Source organism: Periplaneta americana, chromosome 11 (genome assembly GCF_040183065.1).
Source record: "Periplaneta americana isolate PAMFEO1 chromosome 11, P.americana_PAMFEO1_priV1, whole genome shotgun sequence".
NCBI lineage: Eukaryota > Metazoa > Arthropoda > Insecta > Blattodea > Blattidae > Periplaneta > Periplaneta americana.
Window position 1 is genome coordinate 169,278,180 of NC_091127.1, and position 10,517 is coordinate 169,288,696.

Consider the following 10,517-nt stretch of genomic DNA (forward strand, 5'->3'; position numbering starts at 1 on the left):
CGTCACAGAACTTACAAACAGTTTATATTGAGATAGGTCCTGTCACTATCCAAAGCAGACTGAACTCTGGGGCACTGGTTACAGACTAAATATCTTTGAGGCAGGTCATAGAAAGGGTAGGTCAATGCCCCTACACAGCTCATAAAATCAATACCTGCTGCTCCGGTGGCGACGACCTTCCAACCTACATAATTTGCCCGACTCCACCCCCACCGTCTCCAGATATTGACATGACATACAACCTGCTTCATTTAGGCCTATGTAAAGTTTACGTCTTCGACTAGGCCTACTATGTCAATACTAGGTTATTTCACACAACTTTTCTAAGCATGGGGGGAAACGGAATTTCTATGATATAAAATGTTGATGTAATTATACTGGTACGTACATGGGTCTCTACTCTTCTTAAACTACAGTACACTACTTAATAAAATGATCGTTTGAGAAACACACCTTCACGACCTAAATAAATATTAAAATACTGTATACACAAAGAACTTGCTGTAAATAAATATTACCTTAACAAATAATTATATCGTTTCAGACAATTTATAAAACTGCAAACATAAACTCAAACCATATTACATAATTAAATAATTCAGCTTTGCTTTCAAATTTCTCCAAATAATGTGGTATAACAAAGATTATCGTCGGAACAGGCTTACTATTGTATGAGGGGTTGTAGCAGCAGCGCTGTTTACGTTGTATAGCTGCTTACTGTAACAGTCTATAAAATATTAATTAGACTTTTAAGTGTGAGTCTGTATCACTCAATGCAAATCAAAAGTATATTCTACTTTTAAATAGGCAACCGTATCATTTTCAGCCAAAATGCATAACAATTTAAGCATTATAGAATTTACCAGGCTTTATTATCTTATAGGAAGTATCCGCCATATTGGTACATTCATTGCTGTACGACTACTCGTCTGTACTCAAATTCAGTTATGAACTACGCATAATAAAAAATTAAAAAAAAAAAAAAAAGGAAGTAGTAAATCATAATGTCCGTAGTACCATCATACCATATATTCAATGTATGAAATTGTATATTGCGCTTCAATGGGTTCTTTCAGAGGCTCTGGTTCTTTGCCACTCTGTCACAGATCCATGGAGAAATAAATTATACATGGAATATACAGGCGGCCTACTTCGTTCTATCACAGTCTAGTATATACAGTCGCGAAGCTCAATACGTAGTAAATATGCAAACATTAGGTAGTTGCTCACCACTAGGATCGCTAATATCGCCTCATTACAGGCAATGCAAAAAAGTACCGTCACAGTCTATTGTTTCTAGCACCCTCAAAACTCAAACTTCGTGACTGTATATAGTAGACTGTGGTTCTATATTCATCGTGGAGTGCCTAATAATTTTTAAAAAATTTCACACATTACTGGCATTTACAATTTTTTTTACTTGTTATTTAACAATGCTATATCATCTACTGAGCTATTTAGCGTCGTTGGGATTGATTATAACGAGATGGTATTTGGCGAGATGAGGCCGAGGATTCGCCATAGATTACCTGACATTCGCCTTACGGTTAGGGAAAACCTCGGAAAAATCCAACCAAGTAATAAACCCACGCCCGAGCGCAATTCCAGATTCAACCGACTGATCTACATCGGTGGCTTTACAGTATATTTTGACAAATTAAAATTACTGAACCAAGTTAAGAATTTAATGAACATAATACCTCCAGTACGGCATTTCAACTTGTTGTTACTAGTGTATTATGTTCAACACTGTAAAATAGATTTAATAGTTTGAAATTATTTAATCTTTCTCTGTGAAATGTTTAATTTGAATGTCTATAATAATTGTATTACATTTTTATTTACCCTTCTACTCATCTTTGAATTGAATTCAGACACACACCAGTACAATACAAGAAATAAAGATAATATTTTTATTGAAAGTTTTAACACAACTCTATATAAAAACAGTGTCATTCATGCTGGTCTTCTTATCTACATTAGCCTATCAAATTATCTTAAAGAAATATCTGCACATCAGAAATTTAAGAAAGCTCTTTATAAAATTTTAATCAAAAACTGCTTTTACAGTATGAACGAATTTATTGAAAATTGTCATAACTGAATAGAAAAAGAATGCCTTCAAAAAATTTTACTTCCTCTTTTCCAGATCCTGACTTCGAGAAGGATGTCTTCTCATGAAAGACACGATGGTTGAAATTGACTCCTGACTTCAAGACATACTACAAACGGGACTTATAGCCGAAATCGATCGACCTGTAGTTTTCTTCAATCAAGTTCCAAGTTTTGTATATTTGAATTTGTGTTGCATTTAATTATAGTTATTACTTTTATGTATATTATGTAATTAATTATTAGTTGTAAATATGACATGTCCCATATCATGTGGGCTATATGATCAGTGGATGTAATAAATGATTATGATTATGAATTTGAATGGGGGGGGGGGTGGCGAGGCTGTGACAGCCCCAGTACTGCGACCTAAAATATCTATTGCGTTTCCCCTTCATAATATTCTATCAGTCCAGCAGTTTAATATTTTTGGTGAACCGTATCAAATTACGGACTGGAACAGTTGATAGCTCATCAAGTTTTGGAAAGTGTTTTTTAAAAAAGAAAATAAAATGAACATTAGAAATGAGCTACAAACTGATCTTCCTATAGACGAGTAGACCTACAAGCCGGGTTGATGTTATGTACCATATTGTATAGGTGTTTCTTAAGGGCATAGTGTCCTGTAAGAAAACCTACTCTCCAAGAGAGCTTTTTCTTGCTCAGTTTTAACAAATCATTTGACTTAATTTTATTAAGATCTCTCATGAGAAATTTTGAGTGTATGTAACCTTCAGTTGAGTCCCAATAACTTTTGTATTTTTTGAGAACACAGCTCTTGATAACCTGCTTAATTCTTGTTTTATTGTATATAAACGGAGCATATCAAATAATATTTGTAATCAGTGTGTTACAATTTTCATCTAGATATTAGCCTATTTTTGATAATCTTGACTCTCAATTGTAAACTCTAAGGAGTATTTGTGATCATTTTGTTTTATCATTAGTGTTGTAATAGAATATTTTTCATTTTTGCACGATAATTTCACACGTGTAATTTGACAGTGTCATTAGCTTTTGCTATAACGACAGCTAATCTATTACTATTACTACTGGTCTTGAATATAGTTTCAACACAGGTTCAGGTTCGTACTTACTTTCATTTCACCATTCATCTTGACCAATCTTAATGTTTTCATCTTTTCATGGTACTAAAACCAGTACCACACCCCATCCATCTCTCCATTTTATGCTTGAAAATATTAATACAGATCTAAAAAGGTACCGGTAGTTTACTACAACTTAATGTGATTTCTGCTTATACTGTAAAAATTCGTTTTGATATTTTGAGATTCACGCAGAGTCCGTAATTTGTTTTTAAATTGAATGTGATATGCAAGAGAGAGAGAGAGAGAGAGCGAGAGAGACAAATACAGTAGAACCTCGATTATCCGTCACCCTATTAACCGATTGATGGATTATCCGACTGACTTTCTCTCTCGCTCTTTTTTATGTAGAAAAAATATGAAGTACCGGTACTGTATGCACATTATATTAGTACGAATTTTATCTACAGAGTGTTTTCTTTACAAACCTTTACCCTTATACAGTATAGTCAACTCTTAAAGGGGCTGTACTGTATAACTTCTATGCAAAATGTTTTCTACAGGTGTCAAAAGAAAACTTGTGCTACGAAAAAAGTACAAGTAATTGAATGGTTTGGAAAAAGAGAAACTGTGGTTCATCTCGCATCAGAATACGAAATAGGAATTACAACTGTGCATAATTTAATGAAAAAAAATATAAAGTGTATGAATTATGTAAATCTACAACATGAGACCTGTAGGCCTACTATTCTTATCTTTTCACAGACAGCTGTCATAAGGAGTTCTGTCGTTGAAAATCAGACTTAAATTATTAGTGAACGTCTGATCTGTTATCTAGAATGTTAAAACAGAAGACCACAGAGGAAATTACGAAACTGTATTAATCTATGCACTTAATTTATGAAAACCTTATATGGTACGGATTATCCGATGTTTTCGATTAACCGTTCACTCCACCCCCTTCATTACCACGGATAATAGAGGTTCTACTGTATGCATAGAGATAGGCCTACAGCTTATGGAAAATAGTGAGATTAATGGTACAATTTTACCCAAAATATGCTCTTAAATTTAATAATGATCCATGACATCACAGCCCTTGAAGGGCCCAGATGGACCAGCCAGCTGCTGGCCTCACGTTCACATGCCAAAGCAGAGGTGGACGATCATCCAACCAGAATGGAGGTATAGTGTGGTTAGCACGATGATCCCCCTAGCCATTATAGCTGGCTCTCGAAACTTGATTTCACTCCCTATTGTAGTTCCCCAAGTACATCACGATGCTGGGTGAGCTCCGGTCCCATACACTGGCCGAAATTTAATGAGAAAATTTCTTCCCCCATGACTCGAAACAGCGCGTATTCTGTAACGCGAGTCCTAGGCAGGATACCTTAGACCACAATGCCACGGTGCGGGACACTCTTAAATTTAGGTTACACAAATATTTCTGTGTCAAGGCACATAACAATAGTATGTTTAAGAAATCTGTTAAAAATATATTACTGACACACATGCCAATGTGCACAAAGGAATATTTAAATATAAATTTTTAAATTTTAACCATTTATTCTGCCCTTCTGTTCTGTCTTGTTTCATGTGCCTGGAGACCCTACTGGAAGAGAGGCAGCATCAAGACTCAGAAGAAAGAAAATCAATTACCTGCTAGTGTGTGATTACAAAATAATTAATTGTGCATCTCTTAAAATAAACTAAGCATCTTATTTACAAGTAACTACTGGGTGTTCAGTTCAAAATGTGTCATGGCTCGCTGTATGCCGTCATGTGGCTAGCCGATGAGCCTAGAGAATTCAATCTTCCTACACTTCTGCAGAGGTGTATAACCTATGAGGTAGAAGTACGGCGTTCATTCTGAAGAGTACGTACCGATACGTAGGTAACGCCTGTAGTGGCAGGAATGTGAACTGTTTGGAAATACGTACTGTCGGGATATGGGGAGAGGGTTAAGACGATTACTTACGTATTTGTTGACATTAACTTCGACGGTCAACATGGACATGGAGCATTTGATTTGTGTTGTGGAATGTTACCGTACGCAACCCATGATAATAAATACCCTGCGTACGACTTGCCGGCGCAAAACGCAGTTCGAAAGAGGTTATGGTAGCACACAGACCGTACAGACCGCCATCTGTTGCTACGACGTTCAAGTTATACCGTACACGTTCTCAAGTTCAGATTGAAGAACGCCTTAAATAATAGGCAACTTCTCTGACATATAAGCTGAAACTCGCTTCAAATCGGTGACCCAACAACAGTGACGTCATGACACACTTTGAAATGAACACCCAGTATTCTAGTGCGTTATGTATTACTGACTGAATTAGCAGTATTAGTAGTACGTTATTTGCTTAGTGATTAAATACATTATATTCTAAGTAACTAGTATTCTATTAAATTAGCATGTGACATGTTACCATAGATTAAGATGACTGTAAAATTATTGTATCATTGTTAGATTAATGTACACTGACGATGCCATGAATAATTGTATTCCAACGGTTAATAAAATATCTATCTATCCTAGGATCCTGTCAGCATGGAGAACTCCTGAGAAATTCACGCCATCATAACATCCAAAAACTAATAGCACAAGCCCTTAGAAAGAGATCCTTCGAGGTCCATGAAGAGGTGCACTGCATTGCGTCTGAAGGCGGCGGAATTAGAAGAGCGGACATCGTGGCTCTAGACAAGACTAATAGTAAAGGCTTTATACTGGACCCAACTGTTAGATTTGAGATGAGCCAGACCCAACCATCCGAGGTCAACAAAGAGAAGCAACAAATTTATGAGTCTACTATTCCGCATTTTCGAGAAAAATATCAGATGGAAGGCACCTGGGAAGTACATGGTTTAATGATCGGAGCGAGAGGCACCATCCCACGATCAACTGTAAACACTATCAAAACATTTGGAATCCATGACATCATTCCAAAAATAATTACTTCTAGCATTAAAGGGTCTGTGGCGATTCTGAGAAATCATTTATACGGAATATCATAATCCCCCTCTCTTTCTATTCGTTAGTGTGTGATTGTTACAATATATGTACAAATTTATTATTTCTTAAATTTAAGCTCCTAGTTCACATTTCAATTTGACTCATCTATTTTATGTAATCGTTATTATTCTTATATGTGTGTTATTCTGTGTTTTTGGCAACCCAGGATGCCTGGGCAGACTATTTCTTGGAAATAAATTATATATGCTGCCGTGAAACAAAATTACTGGTAACTAGTCTTTCTACTCAAGTTACAGAGTTGGAGTGACAATAGTATAGGGCTACCAGATTTCAAAATTAAAAAAAAACTGGGATACTAGAAAATACCCATAAAAGATACACTACAGATACTAGAACAAATGCTCAAAAACAGCAACACACCACAAGAACAAATCAAAGAAATCATCCATACCACAGACATCATCACAAAACAAAACTACTTCACATACAATAACAAATATTACACACAAACCGAAGGCCTACCCACGGGATCATCCATTTTCAGCACACTAGCAGAAATATTCTTACACCACATAGAACAGACATACATACTAAACAAAGACAACAACAAACACGCAGACAACATCATATATTGGCACAGATACGTAGATGACATACTAATACTATACAAAGGAAACAAAAGACAGATCCAAAACCTGCATCAACACATAAACAAAATACACCCAAAGCTACACTACACATTAGAAATAGAAAACAACAAATCCATAAATTTTCTAGAAATCACAATAACAAAAGTAGACAACAAACATACATTCAAAGTATACAGAAAAGTCACAACAACAACACATACACAACACATCCAACCACCCCACACAACACAAACAAGCTGCATTCCGAACAAGATGACCCAAAATAGGTCGAAACATGTTAACAAGGTACGTTAAAATTTAACACAAGGAAGACTTATCATACATATTCCGAAGTGATACAGTGTTAAAAATTGTGTAATCAAGATGTGTAGAAAATTTTGTGAAGCTATATGGATATGATACAATAAACACAGAGAGTGACTTACATTTATGATGTAGGCCTACACATGTATCAATAATAAATGAAATAATAGGTCAGCAATCACCAAAAGTTACATATGACTATTGGTGCTAGCTGATGGTGGTGGTGGTGGTGTGTACTCTTGGTCGGGACAAATACAGGGTAAACAGGAGGAACAGGTACAGGCAGTTTCTGACTGTAGGATACAGGCCAAACAGCTGAGGAAATGCGGTAATTTTCACTTCTTCATTCTCAGTTTTATTTCAATTTCTATCATACAATTACACAAAAGCCATTGTTCATATTCTCATTCTAAAAGTAAAATCAATTGTTTTTAAGAAAACACGTTGTATATCTTTTCAATGATTGTGTCCCAGAAGGGATCATTAGGGCAGTGTATAATATGGAATTTTGTATTTACAAGCTACCATGTAGCAATAATACATACCCTATAACCATAAAGGAAAATGCAATGTATCAGTGTGCATTGATTGAATTATAATGGCGTCACTCTATCTTGAGCTCTGATGCAGCGAGTTACGTGTGCAGTGGCATTGTTGCCAAAGTGAGAATTTATTGTCATTTATGTTGATCGCAACTCGTGGCCAGTGGCGAGAAGCAGCATTCTGTTCTTCGCTCACATGTGTTCTCTGATCTTAAATCTAAACATAGCCTATATCCAGACTATGGACGAACACAGGAACAATTCCCTTTAACGAATAATTCCTATGCTCTTACAGGAAATCGAATCCAGGACCTCATGAACTGTAGTCAGAAACTCTAACCACTAAACCATGAGGTTGGTGGTAGGCTGCATTATTTAGGGTTCAAATGTACCTGCTGCTTCCTTCTTTGTCACAAACAATGTATCATACCACCAGTAGTGCCCGGTGATCGAAATCCTCGGTAAGGCCAGATGCAACTAGTTTAAGTGCCTCTGATAGGAAATGTTTATGATATTAATTATTATTGTTATTATATTATTAATATCATTATTACTGTATTATTATTATTATTATTATTATTAATGAAAAATAATAATTTCACTCACCAAATAAGCTGTTATGCTGCGAGTTTCAGTGATTGTCTCAGTGTGATGAAGCAACCCATATTATGTGTTGAAATTCCCCTTTCTTTCTTTTCTTTTTATTTTTTTCCCTTCACACCAACAAACAAGGCCAACAGAGAAGTTTATTTTGCACCACATTACCACTTAACCAATTATGTTGCCCATACCAGGATGCAATAGAAACTCGCGTTTTGAGATTATCTGTCAGAAAAATTGTCAGCGATGTCATAGGTATCTCGATAGACTCTCTCTTTATTTAAAACTTCCTTTCTTTCAATATTATTTCTTCTTGAAAAAGGACACTCTAACAATGAATTAACTACACCAGCATTATTTCTCGCATTTGTTTCTGTTTATATTTTCCCGAAATACATGACAACATTAACCCAGATTCACTACTGTACTGTACTACGAAGTACAATAGTACAACACCCTCTCTTACGTCATAAACTAAGACATAAGGGGAGAGAATAGTGTGGGTCTCTGCCTGCCAAAGAGCTGGAATTTTTGTTATTTATGGCCTATTTAGGAAGACAAGTCACCATTGCTATTCCCACCCCACTCTACCCTTGAGGCCGGCCCATGGATGGGAGGAGTGAAACCTGACCAGGCCACGAGGCCAGACGAATTGTGCCTCAGCTACAGCGTTTTAAGCACAAGCTCAAAGCCCGCAAAAATACAGGAAATGCAGAAACCAGACCCGGCACGAGCGATACTGGCCTCAGGAGCAAATTTTACTGCAAAACAGATCTATATAGATCACAAGCCAGACCTGGCACGAGCGATCCTGGCCTCAGGAGCAAAGTTTACTGCAAAACAGATCTATATAGATCACAAGCCAGACCCGGCACGAGCGATCCTGGCCTCAGGAGCAAATTTTACTGCAAAACAGGTCTTTATAGATCACAAGCCAGACCCGGCATGAGCGATCCTGGCCTCAGGAACAAATTTTACTGCAAAACAGATCTATATAGATCACAAGCCAGACCCGGCATGAGCGATCCTGGCCTCAGGAACAAATTTTACTGCAAAACAGGTCTAATACATCACATAGTTTTCAAATGCTTCTACAGCGATATACGCTTCATTCAAATAACTAATACATTATATAAAAACACAAGATTTGATTTCAGTTAAGCCAAGTGACTGAGGCCCGGCCTCACTTGCCTCAGTCAATCACCCGCCACTGCATACCACTCAAACAGATAAACAAAGAGACTCTGTGCTCTCTCTTTCGCCACAAGGAATGAAAACTGACAACAAAGCTATGAAAGCCGCGGAGCAACAATGTTACAAGACCTTGACTGTGGAGCGCTGAAGGAGAGCTCAAGATATGGTGACTCAACTATAGTTTGTAATTTCTTTTTCATTCCTTACTATTCTGTTGGCATATTAAATACAGAATGTGAACCTCCAAAGATTCAATAGAGCGCGTTATTACTTCGAACAAATGCTAATATCAGAAGACCTCGTACACGCCTTAACTATCTTCCTTCATTCGGGAATATTTGACTATAGTCCCGTCGCTCTAATTTCCGGCAGCCAATCACGTTGCAGGTCGGCTACATTTAAACGTGTGCGTCTTGTGATTCGCTGATGAAGATGTTAAGCATTTCCTAAGGCTGGATAAATACTTAATAAAATCGCCCGCCATTTTGGCTCTTTCGTTTTCGTTCGCAGAAAGCACACCAGGACGTTATTTTCCGCTCAATTATTTGCTGAATTACAGTGCGTTTGATTTATTATCATAGGAGCTACGACATGATAATATTTAACGGCGTGGCAAATAGATCCCTCGTCTGGTAGCTCGGCAACGAAAGAACAAAAATGGCGAACGATACTACCTACCTAGACTTTATAGAGCCTTCAGTTCCTAAACCGTAAGCAAATAGGAGGAGTCACGCCGGGAATAACAGCGATGCGACTATAACATTATGGTCAGAACTGCAGAATTAATATGGACAAAATATCAGTCCATTAAGTTCTTCCTCGTGATTGAAGACATTTATTTTAGATTTAAGTATGCATTTACTTTTATTTATAATGAAATCTGGTTGAAATGTCAATATTACAAAGTCATTGATGTGTATAATTATAGTTTGTTATAATAACATTCTGAATACCGTATTTATAATCTTGACATTCTCATCTTTAAAAACACAATATTGGAGTTATTTACTTCAGATTTCATTCAGACTTCCGTACAATGTCATTCATAAGGAAACGATAATTTTAATTTGACGCATAAACACTGCGACAG

General features: G+C 36.6%; 1 protein-coding gene across 10 annotated transcripts in view; it reads right to left on the reverse strand.

Moving 5' to 3' along the window:
• LOC138709584 (lipid transferase CIDEA-like) overlaps positions 1–1,176 on the reverse strand; it is a 37,938-nt gene extending 36,762 nt beyond the window's left edge. For 4 of the 10 annotated variants that reach the window (XR_011334956.1, XR_011334950.1, XR_011334948.1 and 1 more), the window contains exon 1: positions 1,026–1,175. The gene's annotated coding sequence lies outside the window, so the exon portion shown is untranslated. The other 6 variants (XR_011334952.1, XR_011334951.1, XR_011334949.1 and 3 more) reach the window with 6 other exon arrangements.
• Between the last annotated feature and the right edge of the window lie 9,341 nt (positions 1,177–10,517).